This window comes from Macaca fascicularis, chromosome 17, assembly GCF_037993035.2.
Source record: "Macaca fascicularis isolate 582-1 chromosome 17, T2T-MFA8v1.1".
NCBI classification, from domain to species: Eukaryota; Metazoa; Chordata; class Mammalia; order Primates; family Cercopithecidae; genus Macaca; species Macaca fascicularis.
The window spans coordinates 66,074,453-66,097,648 of NC_088391.1; the positions used below are offsets into that span (position 1 = coordinate 66,074,453).

The 23,196-nt window shown below is 36.2% G+C and overlaps 1 protein-coding gene and 1 non-coding gene across 9 annotated transcripts in view; one reads left to right on the forward strand and one right to left on the reverse strand.

Moving 5' to 3' along the window:
• LOC102145599 (uncharacterized) overlaps window positions 1–23,196 on the reverse strand; it is a 682,844-nt gene that overhangs the window by 555,316 nt on the left and 104,332 nt on the right. The gene's annotated exons all lie outside the window — the stretch shown is intronic.
• Window positions 6,524–6,627, forward strand: LOC123569936 (U6 spliceosomal RNA). Its single transcript, XR_006693808.2, has one exon. It is a non-coding gene; the product is annotated as a U6 spliceosomal RNA (small nuclear RNA).

A 23,196-nucleotide genomic window follows, 5' to 3' on the forward strand; every position in this document is an offset into this window, starting at 1 on the left:
AAACAAATGACCTTCAAAGAATCTATCATGCTACAAAACCAAATGACCCTCAAAATTGGGCAGTGTTGACAATACAACAGATATCCAGATGGAAACTGAGAGGTTCTGATTGTCACACTGATTAGTTCAAACATATGGGTTTGTGTTATCATATAAATGAACATTTGAATGCCTTGCTTTGTCGCTTTTCATCTATGTCCTAGCTGTAGAGTAACTACAATCTTCCTCCTTTGAGTGTTATTTGAGTGTCTCTTCCTCCTTAATATCAGGGACTGTTTCATATATGTCCCTTTGCATTTTCTCCATTTCCCAGCACAAAACCTGCCCAGAAGAGGAACCAGTCACTATTGCCTGAATGAGTGATGACGAATGCCACAGAGAAAGTATACATGAAGTCCTTTTTGTGTAACTTGTCATGGCTTGAAGTTGATACGGAAGACACCACTTTGGTATGCAGCAGAAACAAACTTCAAAAAGTCCACTGTATCAGGCTCTAGACAATTTTCACTAACACTTTGCATCTTCCTAAAAAATTGAATTATAGATGGTTAATAACGATGAAAATCTATACTACTTTCTACTCAGTCTACCAACTATATGATGCCACAGTACAATCAGAGTCATAGAAAAAGAACCTGGGGACAAAATATCTTTTCCATCTCTTTAAAGACTGAAACATATGATTGACCCATGGCCAATGTCATGTTTAAGAAACTTAGAAAAATTCAACATTAGACTTATATTAGACTGTCATCATTGTTTCACCTGCTGCTAAAACCCATATTTTCCTAAACCTCCTACGGTTTTGGACTTGCAGGGCTATCTACAATAGAGATTTACTTTCTAACTTGTTCAGAAACTATGATAAACCTTTGCTATTGTCACCTGCAAAGCCCAGCAGTTAGTGCAGGCTGTTTCTTCTCCTTTGCCTCCTGCAGGAAGTGCCTGTGCTTCAGGGTTGGTGCAGGATGCAGGATGGGTAGAACTTGTGTGTGTGTTCTACAGGGTCAGCCACTTCAATCAATGGCAGGTTATAGACAGCATTTCTCCTCTGGGAGGAGAATGTTACCTTTAGTGAAACTATTCACCTGGTTGGAGTTAATCAACTTACTCAGAGCACCGGGCTTGAACCTAAAGAAAATCATGCTGTGATCAGTAGAAAAAAAAGGTTTTTATGTCTCATTCACCACCAAAGTATAGTAGAAAATTACGGATCCCCAAATTCTCTCCTTTTACTTACAATATTTGAATCTGTGTGTGTGTGCACACACACACACCTCTGTGTGTTTTTTGTCATTCTGCTGTCACTGCCTCCTCCATGATTTTCTCATTGCTAGTGTACCACAGGAAAAGTTCCAAGACAGTAAAAGTTTTAGAGAGTAAAACATTAAAACACTTCCCTTTCCATTGTATTTAAAGAGGATCAAGACTAAGTGAATTAATATATTTACAAAATGTCTGCTATGTTCTTAGATACATATTAATAGTCATTTGACTCTGATAGCTGGAAACACTGATTCACATCCTTTCCTGCACGTTGGAATCACCCGGGGAGGTTTGTAATATATAAATGATTGAGTCTCAACTTCAGTGTTTCTGATTTAATTGGTCTAGATCACCACAGGTTTGCAGTTTGGCCATAAGCCTTTAAATGAAAGGCTCTTGGGTCTTTAGCCCAGAACTTCTCTTCCCTCCTCCTCTGCCTTTTAGGAAAAATACAGAAACAGAAACCCACATGAGTTAAGCATGTATAGTCTGCTACTAATGAATCAAGTGCAAAAATTAGAAGAACACATAGTTTCCAAAAACATGCTGAATAAAGAGAGATAAATGAGATATCCTCTCAGAAGAAACTCAAAAAATTTACCATTTGATTTTTTCTTCTTTTTTTTTTTTTTTTTTTTTTTTTAAGATGGAGTCCCGCTCTCTCACCCAGGCTGAAAGGCTGGAGTGCAGTGGCACAATCTCTGCTCACTACAACCTCCGCCTCTGGGGTTCAAGTGATTCTCAGCCTCTCAAGTAGTTGAGACCACAGGCATGCCCTACTCACCTGGCTAATTATTGTGTTTTTAGTAGAGACAGGGTTTCAACATGTTGACCAGGCTGCTCTCGAATTCCTGACCTCAAGTGATCTGCCCACCTCAGCCTCCCAAAGTGCTGGTATTACAGATGTGAGCCACTGCGCCTGACCCCATTTGGTTTCTAGAGTTAAAATAGACACTTGTTAGTTTATCCTGTGGATATTTCCAGTGCCTGTCCACTTAGTCACAAACTGAGGATTCCTTTGAACTTTAAGCCACACCCAACTCTTCTGAGCAGGCCTGACTTTTGAACAGATTAAATAGACTTTTACCTACGTAGGATGATTTGAAGGAGATGCAGCAAAACAAGCCTCTTTTGCAAATATCTCCTTTACCTGAATTTATACATAAACAATTTATATTTCATGTTGTGTATGTACTTTTGGAATCGATGAATCTGTGTACTAAAATGGAAGTATTTGTGGTGGAGGAGAGAATAAAGGAAGCTCACTTAAGTCAGAGTTGGTAAATAATTTCCAGTTTACTTGGTGATTCCAATTGATTGGTAATGATGGTTAAGGGTACTTGCATTGATAGATAATATATCATGACCAAGTTAGATGAATTTCAAGAAGGAAAAGTTGGTTTACATTGGCAAAAAATCTATACATATGATCTACCAGATTAAAGAAACAAGTTATTATCTCACAATGTGTAGAAACTATTTCGTAAACTTAAGACCCGTGTGTGCGTATGTGTGTGTGTGTATGTGTGTTTAAACACAGAATAAAAATCAAAGAAAGCTTTCTTAACCTGACAAAATTTGTCTACCAAAAATTTATAGTAAATATAAATTTTAATGGTAAAGTAAGCTAAAATCAGGAACAAGAAAAGAATGTCTATTATCATCACTTCTGTTTAACATAATAGTGTAATAAGGACAAAGGGGCAAAAAATGCAAAGGCCTGCAAAGGAAGCAACAAAACCCCTTTTATTCATATATAATATGATTTCCACATTGAAGACCCAAAATAATCTGCCAAAAATTAGAGCTAGTTAAAGTGTCTAGTAAAGTGCTTGAATGTGAGATTAATACATAGAAATTAATTAGTTATATATCAACGACAAACAAATATTATAAAATAAGATACTATTTTAAAAAGCTACTTTTTACAAAACCCTTTAAGGTACCAAGCTACCATGAAATAAATCAAACAAAATAAACACAAGACATTTATGGAGAAAATTTTTAACATTATGAGAGATATTTAAAAATCTCTAAATAAATGGGAATATTATTTTCATGGAAAGTATCAGAACTCAATATCAAAAAGATGTCAATCTCCATAAATTGTTTACAGATTAAAAATCTGATAGGCTTTTCAAGAAACATGGTAGCCAATTCTAAAACTTACATGGAAAATGAATATCACAAACTAGGGGAGAAACTTCTGATGAAGAGTCCAGTGTAGAGATTTGCCCAACATAATCTCAAGGCTTACAGAACTAACATAATTAGAGTTATACAATATTAACCCAGAGCAGAGAGATCAGTCAGTGCAACAGAACAAAACAGACCCAATCATATGAGAGATACGGCAAAACAATACATATTCAATGAACGGGCTGATACAATCAACAATCCTTATAAAAAATTAAGTTGCACACTTTCTCACACTATGGGCAAAATCAATTCCCAATGGAATAAATATATAAATGTAAAAGGTAAAACTTCAAAACTTTTAGAAAACAAAATAGAATATCCTTATGATCTCAAAATAGAAAAGGATCTTTTAATACAAAAAAATGCTAATCAAATTAGTCATATCATCTGACATGGCAAAAGCATTTCACAAAATCCAACATCATTCATGTTAGAAACTGTCAGCAAGTGAGGAAAAGAGAGATAGGTGCTAACTTCACCTTGATAAAAAGCATGGAGACATACTATGTTCATGGATTGGAAACCTCAACATAGTAAAGATGTAGGTTTAATGCAATGCCTGTCAAAATCCTATTGAGGTTTAAAGTGGAAGAAATCACTTTAACCAATATTGATGTTTATTCTATAGTTACAATAATCAAGAGCATGGTATCAGTGGAGGGACAGACACATAGATCAATGGAAGAGTATAAAGAACCCCAAAATAAACTAACACAAATACACTCAGCTGATTCTTTAAAAAGGTACAGAAGCAATTCAGTGGAGGAAGGAAAGTCTTTTGACAAATGGTGCTGAAGCAATTGGAAAAATACAGGCAAAATGTAAACCTCAACCTAAACTTCACAGCTTAAAAAACTTAACTCAAAATGCATCACACACTTAATTGTACAAAAATTTAGGATATAGGGCTAGGCAAATATTTCTAAGACTTGACACCAAAAGCAAAATCCATAAAAGGAAAAAATTAATAAATTGAACCTCATCAAAGTTAAAAATACTGATCATACAATAAAAGATTGATAATTTCTACAACACAGAAATTAATAATAATAATACATTTCAAAGCATTGAAAAGAAAGTAAAAAGGCAAATCAACACTAGGAGAAGATATTTTAAACACATGTGACAAACAGAGATTGACATCTAACATATCTAAAGAACTCACTCGAATTAATTTTTGTAAAGTCTAACAACCCAACAGAAAATAGCCAAAAACTAAGAAGAGGTGATTTTATGGAAGAGAAAACACTAACTGCTAATAAAATGAGAAAAAACTATCTGATGTTCAACAAACATGACAAAAACAAACAATTGGAAAAGGATTCCCTATTCAATAAATGGTGCTGGAATAACTGGCTGGCCATATGCAGAAGAAACTAGATTCCTTCCTTACACCATATACAAAAATTAACTTAAGACAGATTAAAGGATTAAAGACTTAAATGCAAAACCCAAAACAATAAAAACCCTGGAGGACAACCAAGGTAATACCATTCAGAACATAGGCACAGTTAAAGATTTCATGATGAAGATGCCAAAAGCAATTGAACAAATGCAAAAATTCACAAATGGGATCAAATTAAACTAAAGAGCTTCTGCACAGCAAAAGAAACTATCAACAGAGTAAACAGCCAACCTACAGAATGAGAGAAAATTTTTACAAGCTATGCATCCGACAAAGGTCTAATATCTAACATCTATAAGGAACTTTAAATAATTTACAAGAAATAAAAAATATAAACAAGTGGGCAAAGGACATGAACACACTTTTCAAAAGAAGACATACATGTGGCCAACAATCATAAGAAAAAAGGTCAACATCACTGATCATTAGAGAAATGCAAATCAAACCACAATGAGATACCATCAAATAACAGTCAGAATGGCTATTATTAAAAAGTTAAAAACTAACAGTTGCCGGAAAAGTTGTGGAGAAAAAAGAATGCTTATACATTAGTTCAGCCATTGTGGAATACAGTGTAATGATTTCCCAAAGACCTAAAGACAAAAATATCATTTGACCAAGCAATTGCATTACCAGATATATACACAAAGGAATATAAATCATTCTGCTATAAAGAAATATGCACACATATGTTTATTGCAGCACTGTTCACCATAGCAAAGACATGGAATCAACCTAAATGCCCATCAGTGATAGATTGGATAAAGAAAATGTGGTATATATACACCACGGAATACTATGCAGCCATAAAGAATGAGATCATGTTCTTCACAGGAACATGGATGGAACAGGAGGCCATTATCCTTAGCAAACTAACACAGGAACAGAAAACCAAATACTGCATATTCTCACTTATAAGTGGGAGCTAAATGATGAGAACACATGGACACATGGTGAGGAGGGTAACAATACACACTGGGGCCTTTCAGAGGGTGGAGGGTGGGAGGAGGGAGAGGATCAGGAAAAATAACTTATGAGTACTAGGCTTAATACCTGAGTGATGAAGTAATCTGTACAACAAACCCCCATGATACACACTTACCTATGTAACAAACTTGCACTTGTTCCCCTGAACTTAAAATAACAGTATTTTTAAACTGAGAAAGAAGTTCACCCTCATTAATAATTAGGAAAATGAACCTGACACCACAATAAGCCAATATTTAATGCTCATTCGATTGAGAAAATTTTTATAAGTACATTACTTCCAAGTCTTAGGGATAACATTAAGCAAAGGGTATTCAACATTGTGTATTACAATTATAATTTTTTTAAAAAAATTAATCCATATCCATCTAAAAACAATGGACAAATAAAATTTGAAAAATGTATGTAATAGAAGATGATGTCGTGATGAAAATGAATATAACCATAAGCAATAACATGAAAGTATCTGAGAGACATTATGTTAAGTCAAAACATTAAACACAGAAGACTGAAGATGGCATGAAAAATTTGAAAATGCTAAAAAACAAAGTTAAGCATTGTTTAGAGATATTTACATATGTAAATAAACTTTTTTACAAACAAGGAAACAACGAAGAGAAAGAATCTGGGAGGAACAGGCAAGAAGTTTTAAAAGCTCAGAGATGTGTGCTTGCTTTGGCAGCACATACACTAAAATTGGAACAATACAGAGATTAGCATGACCCACGCACAAGGATGACATGCAAATTTGTGAAGTATTCCATATTTTTATGAGGTAAAGGAGCATGTTCTAACCCAATGCAAAGAAGCTAAGAACCTTGATAAAAGGTTAGAGGCACTGCTATGTAGAATAAGCAGTTTAGAGCGGAATATAAATGACCTGATGGAGCTGAAACACATAGCACAAGAACTTCGTGAAACATACACAAGTATCGATAGCTGAATAGAACAAGTGGAAGAAAGGATATCAGAGTCTGAAGACCACCTTACTGAAATAAGATGTGCAGACAAGAATAGAGAAAAAAAAAGAAAGAAAAGGCATGAACAAAGCCTACAAGAATATGGGACTTCATAAAAAGACCGATTGATGGGAGTACCAGAAGGAGAGGAGGAGAATGGAAACAAGCTGGAAAACACACTTCAGGATATTATTCAGGAGAACTTCCCCAACCTAAAGAGACAGGCCAACATGCAAATTCAGGGAACACAGACAATAACATTAAGATACTCCATGAGAAGATAAACCCAAGACACATAATCGCCAGATTCTCCAAGGTCAAAATAAAGGAAAAACTGTTAAAGGTAGCCAGAGAGAAAGTCCAGGTCATCTATAAAAGGATGCCCATCAGACTAACAGTGGACCTCTCAGCAGAAGCTCTACAAGCCAGAAGAGATTGGGGGCCAATATTCAACATTCTTAAAGAAAAGAATTTTCAACCCAGAATTTCATATCCAGCCGAACTAAGCTTCATAAGCAAAGGATAAATAAAATATTTTCCAGAGAAGCAAATGTTGAGGGATTTCTTTTCCACAAGGTCTGCCCTGCAAGAGCTCCTGAAAGAAGCAGTAAATATGGAAAGGAAAAACCAGTACCAGCCACTGCAAAAACAAACAAAAATATAAAGACCAATGACACTATGAAGAAACTGCAACAACTAGTGAACAAAGTAACCAAATAGCTAACTATTCTGAATATATATGCACCCAATACAGGAGCACTCAGATTCATAAAACAAGTTCTTAGAGACCTACAAAGAGACTTAGACTCCCACCCAATAATAGTGGGAGACTTTAACACCTCACTGTCAATATTAGACAGATCAACAAGACAAAAAATTAACAAGGATATTCAGGACTTGAACTCAGCTCTGGATTAAGTGGACCTAGTAGGCATCTACAAAACTCTATACCCCAAATCAACAGAATATACATTATTCTCAGTGCCACATGGCACTTATTCTAAAATTGACCACATAATTGGAATTAAAACACTTCTCAGCAAATGCAAAAGAACTGAAATCATAACAAACAGTTTCTCAGACCACAGTGCAATGAAAGTAGAACTCAGGATTAAGAAACTCACTTAAAACCACACAATTTCATGGAAATGAACAACCTGCTTCTGAATGACTCCTGAATAAATAATGAAATTAAGGCAGAAATCAAGAAGTTCTTTGAAACCAATTAGAACAAAGTGACAATGTACCAGAATCTCTGGGACACAGCTAAAGCACTACTAAGAGGGAAATTTATAGCACTAAACACCCACATCAGAAAGGTAGAAAGATCTCAAATCAACACCCTAACATCACAATTAAAAGAGCTAAAGAGGCAAGAGCAAAGTAATCCAAAAGCTAGCAGAAGACAAGAAATAACTAAAATCAGAAAATAACTGAACGAGATAGAGACATGAAAAACCCTTCAAAAAAAAAAAAACAAATCCAGGAGCTGGTTTTTTGAAAAAATTAGCAAAATAGAAAGACTGCTAGCTAGACTAATAAAGAAGAAAAGGGAGAAGAATCAAATAGACATAATAAAAAATGATAAAGGGGATATCACCACTAACCCCACAGAAATACAAACTACCATCAGAGAATACTATAAACACCACTACACAAATAAACTAGAAAATCTAGAAGAAATGGATAAATTCCTGGACACATATACCCTCCCAAGACCAAACCAGAAAGAAATTGAATCCCTGAATTGACCAATAACAAGCTCTGAAATTGAGGCAGTAATTAATAGTCTACCAACCAGAAAAAAAAAAAAAAAAAAAAAAAAGCCCAGGAACAGACAGATTCACAGCTGAATTCTACCAGAAATACAAAGAGGAGCTGCTACCAGCTTCTGAGTAGCGTTATTTCTTCTGAGACTGTTCCAAACAATTGAAAAGGAGAGACTCCTCCCTAACTCATTTTATGAAGCCAGCATCATCCTCTTACCAAAACCTGGAAGAGACACCACAAAAAAAGAATATTTCGGACCAATATCCCTGATAAACATCAGTGCAAAAATCCTCAATATAATACTGGCAAACTGAATCCAGCAGCACATCAAAAAGTTTATACACCATGATCAAATTGACTTCATCCCTGGGATGCAAGGCTGGTTCAACATACACAAATCAATAAATGTAATCCATCTCATAAACAGAACGGAAGAAAAAAATTACATGATTATCTCAATAGATACAGAAAAGGCCTTCGATAAAATTCAATATCCCTTCATGTTAAAAACTCTCAATAAACTAGGTATTGATGGAACATACCTCAAAATAATAAGAGCTATTTATAACAAACACACAGCCAATATCATATTGAATGGGAAAAAAACTGAAATCATTCCCTTTGAAAACAGGTACAAGGTAAGGATGCCCTCTCTCACCACTCCTATTCAACATAGAATTGGAAGTTCTGGCCAGGACAATCAGGCAAGAGAAAAAAATAAAGCGTTTTCAGATTGAAAGAGAGGAAGTCAAGTTGTCTCTGTTTGCAGACAACCTGATTGTATACTTAGAAAACCCCATCATCTCAGCCCAAAAACTTCGTGGACTGATAAGCTACTTAAGCAAAGTTTCAGGATACAAAATCAATGTGTGAAAATCACAAGCATTCCTTTACACCAACAATAGGCAAGCAGAGAGCCAATTCATGAATGAGCTCCCATTCACAATCGCTACAAAGAGGATAAAATATCTAGGAATACAGCTAACAAAGGATGCGAAGGACTTCTTCAAGGAGAACACAAACCACTGCTCAAGGGAATAAAAGAGGACACAAACAAATGGAAATCATGGATAGGAAGAATCAATATCATGAAAATGGCCATACTGCCCAAAGTAATTTATAGTTTCAATGCTATTCCCATCAACCACTGACATTCTTCACAGAATTAGAAAAAAAACTATTTTAAATTTCATATAGAATCAAAGAAGACCCCATATAGCCAAGACAATCCTAAGCAAAAAGAACAAAACTGGAGGCATCGAGCTACCTGACTTCAAACTATATTACAAGGCTACAGTAACCCAAATAGCATGATACTGGTACCAAAACAGACATATGGACAAATGGAGCAGAACAGAGACCTCAGAAATAACACTACACATCTACAACCATCTGATCTTCGACAAACCTGACAAAAACAAGCAACGGAGAAAGGATCTCCTATGCGGTAAATGGTGCTGGGAAAACTGGCTAACCATATGCAAAAAACTGAAACTGAACCCCTTCTTTACACCTTACACAAAAATTAACTCAAGATGGATTAAAGACTTAAATGTAAAATCCAAAACCATAAAAAACCTAGAAGAAAACGTAGGCAATACCATTCAGGACATAGGCATGGGCAAAGACTTCATGACTAAAATACCAAAAGCAATTGCAACAAAAGCAATTGCAACAAAAGCCAACGTTGACAAATGGGATCTAATTAAACTAAAGAGCTTCTGCACAGCAAAAGAAACTATTATCAGAGTGAACAGGCAACGTACAGAATGGGAGAAGTTTTGCAATCTACCCATCTGACAAAGGTCAAATGTCCAGAATCTACAAGGAACTTAAAGAAATTTACAAGAAAAAAAAAACCCATCCAAAGTGGGTGAAGGATATGAACAGACACTTCTCAAAAGAAGACATTTATGCCAACAAACATGAAGAAAAGATCAACATTACCGATTATCAGAGAAATGCAAGTCAATACCACAATGAGATACCATCTCACTTCAGACAGAATGGCAATTATTAAAAAGTCAGGAAACAAAAGATGGAAAAATAGGAATGCTTTTACACTGTTGGTGGAAATGTGAGTTAGTTCAACCATTCTGGAAGACAGTATGGCAATTCCTCAAGGATCTAGAACCAGAAATGCCATTTGACCTAGCAATTCCATTACTGGGTATATACACAAATGAATATAAATCACTCTACTATAAAAACACATGCACACGTATGTTTATTGCAGCACTGTTTACAATAGCAAAGACATGGAACCAACCCAAATGCCCAATCAGTGATAGACTGAATAAAGAAAATGCAGCCCATATATACCATGGATTACTATGCAGCCATAAAAAGGAATGAGATCATGTCATTTGCAGGGACATGGATGAAGCTGGAAGCCATGATTCTCAGCAAACTAACACAGGAACAGAAAACCAAACACTGCATGTTCTCACTCATAAGTGGGAGTTGAACATTGAGCACACATGGACCCAGAGAGGGGAACAACACACACCAGGGGTTGAAGACAGAACTTAGAGGATGGGTCAATAGGTGCAGCACACCACCATGGCACATGTAGACCTATGTAACAAGTCTGCATGCTCTGCACATATATCCCTTTATTTTTTTTTAGAAGAAATAAACAAAATCTTTAAAATGCAAAAAAAAAAAAAAAAAAAAGTTCAGAGATGTCTTAGCCGGGGATGGATTCACAAGTGTTTTTGTTATCTTGCTTCATAACCATGTATGATGCATATGACTTTCCTACATGAGTCAAATATTACAAAATCAAATTTTAAAAAATTAAAAGCTTAGAAAAAAGTGAGAATAAGGTAAATAACAAAATGTAGTCTTGTAATCTCAGTTGACCACTAATATTTTAGTAAAACAGTCTTTAATGCAAGTACATGTTTGAGTGGAAAGAACACTACTTTTACTACTAGTTTAGTAGTATCTGGATATGAATGTTGGCCCTGGTTAAGCCCAGGTGTGCACTCAGTGATCTGGGGCATGTTATACACATTCTATTTCTCCTCTGTAAGTAGGGAATGATTGCACCTACCTTGCAAGCACATTGTAAGCTTGAATTAGGAGCTATATATAAGAACAGCTAGCACAGAACTGCTCAGGAAGGATGCAATGCCTTCAGTGCATATTATCTATAATTTTATTGATAATCTTTCACAAATTGATTAATACTTTTTAGAACCAAGCAGTCACCAGTCTCCTGCTTGTGAGGAGCATCTTATTTTCACCACCAGGAAGATATGAAAAAGCAAAGGAAGGTGGAAACCATCATTCAGCATCTTTCATTTGCTAGGCACTGTTTAGTATTAAATATTTTAGATATTAAAATATTTAGCCCTCAAAAAATGCAATGAGGAATACATTATGAACTTCATTTTTCAGATGAACCATGGTTATTTACTTTGCTCAAGATCATTTAACTTGTCACTGATCTTACCAGAATGAGAATCCACTTAAGTGGGCTTTCTTGTCCATATTCCTCTCACTACTTCAGATCAATCTCTAGAACAATTACAAATACCCTGTCTCCTGATTTTACATAAGTTACTCCCTATTATCTCTTCCTCCAGCTTCTATTTTAGTTTTAGGGGCCTTTATAGTTCACAGCCCATTTTAAGAAAACTAAAAGTTGATGCATTTGTGCTCTAATAAATCCTTAATGACTTCCTTGAATATGATCCAAGCTTCTTTCATGTTGTGAAATTTGAATTCACTTCTGGGAGCTTTAGAGAGAGGGACTGAAAACTTCCAGCCGACTTTTATATATATAAACTGTTATGCTTCGTGTATACAGCTTAACAAAAATATACAGAATATACAGACAGGGATATTACCATGGTATAAACCTTCAATATTATCACCAAAACTTAGCAAAGACCTTTGAATTCTAGGGGACATCTCCCTGAGGAGGGAGGGAGGGAGGGAGGGAGGGAAGGAAGGAAGGAAGGAAGGAAGGGAGGGAGGGAGGGAGGGAGGGAGGGAGGGAGGGAGGAAAGGAGGGAGGGAGGGAGAGAGACAGACAGACATGGGGAACGGATGAAAGGAAAACTTGAGAAGATTCCAAGTTGAAACTGAGCCTACTTAACAGTACTGCCCAGGGTGGCTTATTCCATGTGATCCATCACCATTGTTATCAAAGCCCCATTCTGTGTTCTCATCTGCTTACATGCTAGCCCTTGACTTTCTAAATGAACACACGGTTTACATTTTTTTTTAATTTATTTTTTATTATTATTATACTTTAAGTTCTAGGGTACATGTGCATAACGTGCAGGTTTGTTACATATGTATACTTGTGCCATGTTGGTGTGCTATACCAATCAACTCGTCAGCACCCATCAACTCATCATTTACATCAGGTATAACTCCCAATGCAATCCCTCCCCCCTCCCCCCTCCCCATGATAGGCCCCGGTGTGTGATGTCCCCCTTCCCGAGTCCAAGTGATCTCATTGTTCAGTTCCCACCTATGAGTGAGAACATGCGGTGTTTGGTTTTCTGTTCTTGTGATAGCTTGCTGAGAATGATGGTTTCCAGCTGCATCCATGTCCCTACAAAGGACACAAACTCAACCTTTTTGATGGCTGCATAGTATTCCATGGTGTATATGTGCCACATTTTCTTAATCCAGTCTGTCACTGATGGACATTTGGGTTGATTCCAAGTCTTTGCTATTGTGAATAGTGCCGCAATAAACATACATGTGCATGTGTCTTTATAGCAGCATGATTTATAATCCTTTGGGTATATACCCAGTAATGGGATGGCTGGGTCATATGGTACATCTAGTTCTAGATCCTTGAGGAATCGCCATACTGTTTTCCATACAGACACATGAAAAAATGCTCATCATCACTGGCCATCAGAGAAATGCAAATCAAAACCACAATGAGATACCATCTCACACCAGTTAGAATGGCGATCATAAAAAAGTCAGGAAACAACAGGTGCTGGAGAGGATGTGGAGAAATAGGAACACTTTTACACTGTTGGTGCGATTGTAAACGGTTTACATTTTTAATGTTTCCTTTATGTTTGTCAGTTTTCAAGTTCTTCCCTCTGGAATGGTTGGTGGCTAGTTAATAAATCATACTGATGAAGAATATAGGCTCTGGCCCAGGTGCTGTGGCTCACACCTGCAATCCCAGCACTTTGGGAAGCCAAGGTGGGTGGATCACCTGAGGACAGGAGTTCGAGACCAGCCTGGCCAACATGGTGAAACCCTGTCTCTACTAAAAATACAAAAAAAAAAAAAATTACTGGGCATAGCAGCACATGCCTGTAGTCCCAGCTACTGGGGAGTCTGAGACAGGAAAATCGCTTGAACCCAGGAGGTGGAGGTTGCAGTGAGCCCAGATTGTGCCACTGTATTCCAGCCTGAGCAAAATAGCAAGACTCCATCTCAAAAAAAAAAAAAAGAATATAGGCTCTGAAATCAGAACTAAGCTCCTATCCCCATTCTATTTCTTATTTGGTCAAGTTATTAAACTACTCTGAGCCTCAGATTGCTCATCTATTAAATGAATGCTAATAATAGCATCTACCTCATTGAATTGTTACGATAATTAAATGAGATCACATAACATGTGTAAATAGCAAAGCCCAGGACCCTGGTACACTGGTCCTAATATGACCTAATTAGGTAAGGACCTAATATTTATCACTACCATTGGCATCCACATCAAACTGTGATTTCAAAAATGCATCAATTTTAACATATTTTATACAGAATAGCACCTTAAGTGATGGTTGATGGCATTAACGGTACAAAATGACGGTGATACAAGAGCCAACTAAATGACAAAAATGCCCCAAGAGAATTTTTTTTATATCATTGGAAGAATGCTTGCAATAGTCCTTGGTATATAATGAGACCTGTAGGCAAAGCCTGGCCTCTGTGTTTTTAATTTCATTTTTATGTATACTTATCTTTTTAATATACTTTTATTTTCCTTCCTTGCCTCAACTTATAAAATAATTCATCCCACCATAGGAAGGATTCCAAATTAACTCGCAGAAAATAAGAATTAAAGGGAAAGAGATAAGAAAAGGTGACATGATAGCACATTCAATTTTTTTTTTTTACCTTGGTAACTTTGTCTTCTCCAAATATGATGTAACTGTAGCCATTAGCAAAGAGAAGGTGAATTCAGGCACTACATGAGCATGGGGAAAAAACTCTCATGTTAACTTTTGGCAGTTTCTTTTATATCCATATGGGAAAGTTCATTTGGCTTGAACTTTTTTTCCAGACCCCGATGAGGCTGCTAGTGATTTAGTACTCTACTACAATACAAACCCACAAAACTCATAACATGAGAAAAGCTAATTATGATAATAAGAATCAAGCATGCATAATTCCATTAAAAACAGTTAGTCACCGCTCTTCCTATATCATAACACTGTTTTTTTACAACTCTTCTGTTCATTAGGAGAAAATTACCTTTTAGTGTTAAGCAGACTAGAAATGCACTGTTTATGTTGAAAGTGGAAAAAACTAACGTTACATTTCATGTCAAAATGATAATTGCCTTTGGTGTTGCCTTACTGTATTATTTCAAATGGGTGTGTAAATGAAAGCAAAGCTTTGCACATGCTGCGTCATTGTCTGAGCTTCCATGGAAGAAGAGCAACTCACTTGCTGGGTTTATGGGTGGACATTAGTCCAAGCTCAAGTAAGTTACCAAAAGTTATCTTACTGGCTCTTACTTCCTATAAAGGGATTAGTGTTTCCAAACTATACTCAACTATATGGACACATATTAATGTTTTAATTCATCCAGAGAACAAACAAGGCACTAAAGCATAAAATGTTTCGTATGAAAATTCAAAGGGATCTTAGAGCTTCAGAAGTAGAATTGACAGCTGAAATGATTTATTCCAAACCCCTAGAAACTGGAGGAATCTCCAAAGATAGATGCTTCCAGCAAGAAGTTTGCTCCCTCAAAAAATAACCTATTCTACTTCTGAATAATCCTAACTATTAGAAAGTGCTTTGTTGGTCTGACCAACTCTGTCATTCTTAATATGTTGGAAGAAGTTCTTCTAAACATAGATTAGAGCAGATAGACACAGACGAACAATAGAAAAGCAATGAAAAAGTTAAACAAATTGAAGAAATGCCACAAGAGAAGTCAGAAATATTTATGTGCCATAAAAATATGAAAATTGACTATATTATTGACACACAAATTAATATAATACATAAATTAATATACTAATAAGTACATAATAAATTAAATTAATCTCTTTATCAGGCTGACAAATGCTTTTGAAAAGTAATAAACATCAGAAGGTTGGATGAGGAGTAGGGAATAGAATGCCTTAATTCACATAACGCTAGTGGATAGTAAATTGTTACAAATTTTCTAATGTGCATTTCTGCAACAAGTACCAACAGCTTCAAAAATATGTATACATTTTTACCTCAAAGTTCCATTTCTATGAGTTTACTCTAGGGAAAAAATAATGGACACGGATGTTGATTAAAGCAATATTTAAATGTAAAATTAGAAATTGGTCTGGCACAATGGATCACGCCTGTAAGCCCAACACTTTGGGAGGCCAAGGTGGGTGATCACCTGAGGTCAGGAGTTCAAGACAAGCCTGGCCAACATGGCAAAATCCCGTCTCTAATAAAAATACAAAAATTTACTGGGTGTGGTGATGCGTGCCTATAATCCCAGCTACTCAGGAGACTAAGGCAGGAGAATTGCTTGAACCCAGGAGGCAGAGGTTGCAGTGAGCTGAGATTGTGCCACTAGTGGCACTCAAGCCTGGGAGACACAGCAGGACTCCATCTTAAAAATATATATATAAATCATATAAATATCAATATTTTCTGGGACCTTAATTCAAGGGAGTTAAAGGGTTTAAGAAAGGTGACCTTGTTTTATTTGAGGGAGTTCATGAGGTTCTCGGGGTCAATGTTGGTTCATACTCAGTGCCTGAAGCTCTCCTATTGGCTTCTCCAAAAATTGCTTGGCATTAGCCAAAGCAACTTCAGAAATCCATAGAAGGAGGAAGGAAGTAATCTTGCATGACCGTTCTGGACCACCCCTCTTTCAAATTGGAATGTTCATGAAATTCTCAGTATTCCAAAAGCAACATCCCTAAAGTAACCTTTTCTTCTTTTGCACCAGACCTAACATCAGTTAAGCCTCTTCATGAACACCTCTAAAATTAGTGTCCAATAGAACATACAATGAAGACATCTTGCATATCGTTGTTGCCTAAGTCGTTGAAATCCCTTTAACACTTTAATGGGAGACCTACACTGAAATTTTAACAGGGGCCTATTACTAAAAATAATGTTATTTTAAATTGTGTTAGAATCTCTAATTGCTTGTACTATGCATTTTACTTTTTCTTTGTTTATAACTTAATCTTTCCAAAAATGATTGAAGAAAAAGTTTGTGGTACTGTGTGACTTCTTTTCAATCTGCTAAGCAAAACGTAGGTGCTTATTGAATAGAAAGTGAGGCCAGCATGTGCGAGAACATAGAGTTGTGTACTTTGCACTTAGGTTAACTAAATTGACAGTCCACAGATCCTCTTTATTTTGGTAGTTCACGATAAATGCTAGTAATCATAATATAAGTCATGCGATAATAAAATCTCTTACAGGAAGCACTTACTACTTAAATTTAAAATACCATACTACTGAATTAAAATAAGGGTTTCAAATAAGAAAAAAATGCTAGCTGAGTACAGCAGTGCCCCTTTATTCACAATTTTACTTTCCATGGTTTTAGTTACCTGCAGTAGAGTAAGATATTTTGAGAGAAGGAGGGACTACATTCACGTAACTTTCATTATAGTATATTATTATTATTGTTTTATTTTATTATTAGTTATTGTTGTTAATCTCTTACTCTGCCTAATTTATAAATTACACTTTATCATATGTATGTATGTATAGGGCAAAACGTAATATGTAGAGAGTTTGGTACTGCCTATGGTTTTAGGATCCACCGAGGGTCTGAGAACATATCCCCTTTGGAAAAAGGGGTACTACTACTGTACGTACAAAGAGCACAATGTTCTTTTATCAAGTCACCTGTATGAATGAAAATGCCCACATACTACTTTAAAAGCAATGTAAATAAAATAGAGCTAAAAATCAATACAAGCAAAACTGAAGTGACTAGAAAATTGTGCTTCTGTAATAGTGACTAGATTTGTAATAACCTAGGGGAGAAAAAATAGGCATTTCTTTATAGGAGGCATGGAAGAAATATGACATGAAAGCCAGAGGCTCTGCTGAGCCAGTGAAATTGTCCATTATTTAAACTGCAGGTGGTGACACTCACATAAACTGGTATAGCAAGATGCAGCCAAAGCGAGTGATGTGAGTGGATTTAGTGTGAAATTCACTGTGGGATTCTGTACTTCAAAGGCAGGCAGAGGGGTGCTCTGCCTTCAGAACACGTGGTACTGCAAATCCTAGTCTTGAACAAAGACATGTTAAAGGCTAAGTATGTTGGATCTGCAATCTCAACCCTTTTTACAGGTTATTAACAACATGGCAGAAATGTTGGGCAATTAAGAGTCTTAACTAGAAAGAGAAGAAAAAGATGGCAGGGGAAAGGAAAATAAAAAGAAGACAAGAATGTAAAGAGGAAAGCAGATATCATGGAAGGAGGAGATGAAGAAGGAAAAAGGAAGAAGCAGGAAAAAGTCAAGGCTATGGGAGGAGGAAATATCTAGATGAGTAAAAGAGGTAAGAACCAGTGCTGCCAAAATATTGGAGCTATATTAAAAGAAATTTCTAAACAAGTCTGTCTTGAGACAAAATTGGAAATTGGTAATGTACTTTTCATCATGCTACTGTAAGCCAGCACTTCTGAGGTTATAAATATTTTCCGTAAAGAGCCTGATAGTAAATGATTCCTGTTTTTGCAACTACTCAGTTCTGCTCTGTGGCATGAAAGCAGCCACAGGCAACGTGCAGGCAAACAGGTGTGGCTGTGTTCCAGTAAAACCTTATTTACACAAACAGGCAGGAGGCCAGATTTGGACAACCATCCATAGTATTCCACTCTTCCTACATTGTATTTCTCTCTCTAACATTTCCCACTAACTATTGCCCCATTACCCAATGCACCATTGTCATCACTATTCAGTGTCCCAGTAATTTCATGATTTTTGTAATTATGCTCCCCATCTTCAAAACTAACCTCACAATTTCTTCTCACTTTAAAGTTAGGCTTTTTGTATCTTTCAGGTAGCAACTACCTACCATAATAAAATGTCCCTGTGTAGAAGCTCATGAAAGAAAGAGAACTACAGTCCAGAAGTCACTGCATGTCTCTTCTATTACTACCAGATACATCCTAAGTGAACTGTACCCTACTCCTCTTCAACAACTACATCATTCTCCATTCAATACTTCAGAAACTGGTATATATTATGAACTTCAACCTATAAACAAAGATAATTTTAAAAAAATAATTTTTGACCTCAGCTGACTCAATGTGGTATGGGTAGAGATTACTTACATGCCTTCTGCCCTCCTATAATCCCTCCTCTACATCAAGTCCTTACAAAGCCATTGGTAACCTCAATATTGAGGAAATTATCTGGAATTAGAAGGGTAGAACTAGGAAAGACTAATACAAAAGATATTTGAGAGCTAAAATTTCATGAGCTAGCAGTATTTCTCCCTATAGTTGTTCTGTTTCTGGTGGATTGCTAGGCTGTGTTGGGTAATAGGTCCAAGAGAAGCTCGGCCCCACTAAGAAAGAAGAAAAAAGAAACCCAAATTATCAGCCAAAATACTGTCTTTACCCTTTCTTGTTTAACTAAGTTTATGTCATTTTGCAAATAATTTCCAGATAGAAATGGTTTATGACTGCCAATCTTTGATATCGAACTATATTTAAACTTTTATTAAAATAAATTAGACTTGGGTGGGTGCACCTGTAGTCCCAACATTTTGGGAGGCCAAGGTGGATGGATCACTTGAGCTCAAGAGTTTGAGACCAACCTTTTTTGCAACATTGCAAAACCCCATCTCTACAAAAGTTAGTCAGGTATAGTGGTTCACACTTGTAGTCCCAGCTACTTAGGAGGCTGAGATGGGAAAATTGCTTGAGCCCAGGAGGTCAAAGATGCAGTGAGCTGTGATCATCCCACTGCACTCCCACCTGAAAAAAAAATCAGATTAAAGAGTGCTTATGGCTATGGCAAATTATAGTATGTTACATTAATCTTCCCACTAGGACCAACTAGAAAAGATAGATAAAATATAAAAACATCTGTTTGAAGGCAGCAAATGGCTACCATGAAAGCAAGGATAGCCTAAGAAGTATGCACTATAATCTCCCTTCAAGAGAGAGCCTTCAAATGCCACACTTTGGGGAATCTAATGAAGCACTAGGTGCTGAGGCCATATACTCTCCCAGGCTGCTCCAGTCCAATGTGGAAGCCTTCTAATAAGCAGTCTTTTCCCCGCAGCTCCCTAACAGCCTAGCTGAGTCTATCTCAGAACTGTACTGGTCTGATATTCTTTTTCACTCAATCCTCCTCCTTTGTTCCTCCTCTCCTCTAATAGGCATCAGATCTGTATTACAGTCTCTCTCTGCCTACTCCTGCTCTCTATCCCCTATATCTTTCACAAGGATTTCCCCCAATGAACTGTTGCAGTTCAAATTCTGTCTTGGAGTCAGCTTCCCAGAAGACTGAAAGTGACACAGCTGTTACTGAGATTAATCAAAGAAAATACAGTAAAATCTCAATATAAAATAAGATTCTGGGATTGAATTATTCACCAACTGTCTGGTGGAAAACCCCAACCTAAGTGGCATATAAATCCTTGGCACAAGACGGTAATCCAATTGCTAAAGAATTTGCCCATAGTGACATGGAAAAAGGTCCTAAGGGTGAACAACACCCTTTCCAGGGTGATGATTTTAGCATCTGAGAAATATGGGGAAATGAGACATAGGAGGACAGTTAAGATGTCTTCTTATTAATCAGTTGCACTGATATCCAGAAGAGAGATAATAGGAGACTTATAGTGTTTAACAGTTAACAAACAGGGCTAAGTGTGAGGCTAGAGAGGGCCCTTTTGATAGCTGACAGAGGGCCGTTATCTCTTAGAATGACAGAGCAGAAACAGCTGAGAAGCAAACTCAGAATCTGATATTAAAGGTAGCGGTACTTCAGAGATGTTTAAGTGCTGAAGCAAGGGAAGCCTGTTATGCTAATGTCAGGATACTTTTGGGAAAACCTAGGGACCTGACATGTGGTATGAGGACACCTAGGTGGTTGATCCCAAGGATTTTTGCTCTGTAGACTTCCATAAATCCTTAGAGACTATAGAGCTAGCCAGACCCTCACTTTTTAAGAGATATCACTTCTCCTTATGCAGAAAATTACTGCAGAGACCTCTCCCCTATAATGCAAGGGGAGGCTCCTCAGGATCTGTCCACACCTCTGCTGGGCATCAGGCCGATAACTAGAGTTAAATCTCTGTGTAACCTGGCACAGAATAATTCTGGGCCTAATAGGAGAAAACAGAGACCAAAGCCTGAGGGTAGAAGGAATAATTAGCTATCATGTACTGACACGAGCCAGAAGAATATCTTTTGGTTGGATATTAAGGGTACTTGATCAAGCAGGCTAGAACTTAAGATGAGATATGAAGAATTCATTAAATTGTAGGCACTTTCTTGGAATACAGGATTTAGCACCCTGGCAAAGACCCCAGAGGTTAAGGCAAATTCTCTGCTAGAGTGGCTCTTAGAAATTTGGGGAAAAGGATAGCACTTTTTCCTGAGTTAAGTTGAAATGCTGGAGTTACTGTAGCAGACCTAGAAGGAAGTAAAGAAGTTGAGTAAAGTGAGCCTGGTGGAATGAATATATTATATGAGTCCAGAAGACCCACAAGAGAATTATGTTCTACAGAAGAGCCCAAGTGACAAACAATTCACCAAGAACATAAAGAATATGCTAGCAGATGGGCACCAGCAACACTAAGAAAGTCCTCCGTGGCTTTTCTCAGCAGGCCAGGGATGACAGTAACAGAGCAGTTACAGAGCATGGTTTATTAATATCAATGAGAATGAAGAGACCTAAAACCAAAATGCAAGGTGGTAGTGCCTAATTGTGAGAATCTGAAGGTTGCAAGTACTACAACAACTGGTAAAGTGAGAAGGACAGATCTTGATAGTGAAGATAGCAAGATGGTAAACCAACAACAAAATTTCATGCCATGGATAACAATTTTAAAGATCTAAACATTGCAGGGGTTGTGGTCCCTATTAAATCCCTGCTTAATTCACCCATCTAGCTCCTGCAAAAACTAGATAGATACTGCAGAATGCCTAAGGAATACTGAAAATTTATTTAGTAGAACAACATAGTATAACATCTAGCATTATATAGTATACAATATAGAAATCTGGACATATCAGATATTTACATTGATCCATTATATTAATAACATTATGCTGATCAGGCAAAATGAGCAAAATATAGCTAGTCCATTGGAGGTGTTGGCATGACACACATGCTCCAGAGTCTGGGAGATAAACACTATGAAGACTCAGGGATCTACCACTGCAGTAAAGCTTTTAGGAATCCAGTGATCAGGGGCATGCAGTGACATTCTATCTGTGGTAAGATGAATAGCAGAGATCTCAAATTCTTGAATAAAACATTTGCAGACAAATCCAGGGAATATATCTTGAAAAAATATGTAAGAAATAAAATAAAAAAACACATTGGCTATACTTATGGAATGCAAGGTTGGTTTAATATTCTAAAATCATTGTAAATTATCACATGGACATGATAAAAGAAAAAAATCATAAAATCATCTAACAAATACTGAAAAACCTTTTTAACAGTCAACATCTATATATGATAATAATTCTTAGAAAATTAACAATGGAATGAAGCTTTCTTACTATGATAAAGGATATGGTATCATTTCTCTGAGATTAGGAATGAGACAAAGATCATTTATTTTATACATTATATCTATCTCAACATTGTAAAAGAAAATCATAGCTCGTAAACTAAGTCAAGAAAAATAAAAGATGTAAGAATTGGAAAGAAAAAAATTAAACTGCTGTTATTTGCAAATGGCATCACTCTGTATGTACATATTTCAAAAGCATTTCCAAATAAACTATTGGAATTAAAAAGTAAATTTTACATGGTCACTTTTATATTCACTGGTAGAAGATAAATATAAAAATGTTTTAAAGTATATAAAAATATAAAAGAAAAAAATAAAGTTAAAAATTTCAAAGTAGCAATTTGAAAATAAAATGTCAAAACTCAAACCACTTTCAATACCAACCAAAACATTAACTATCAAGGACTAAATCTAACAAAAATATGCATAAATTTCAGATTAAAATTTACCAAAAAAGTATTGAAAGAAATTAAAGACCTCAATCCATGAAGAGATAAAGCAAATTCAGTATTGCTCAGATTGATCTATATATACAAGGCAATTCTAATTAAAATCTCAGCAGGTTTTTTTTTTTTTTTTTTTTGCAAATTCACAATTTTAAAATTTATGTGAAAATACAAATGATTAAATGTGGTCAAGGTAATCTTTATAAAGAACTAA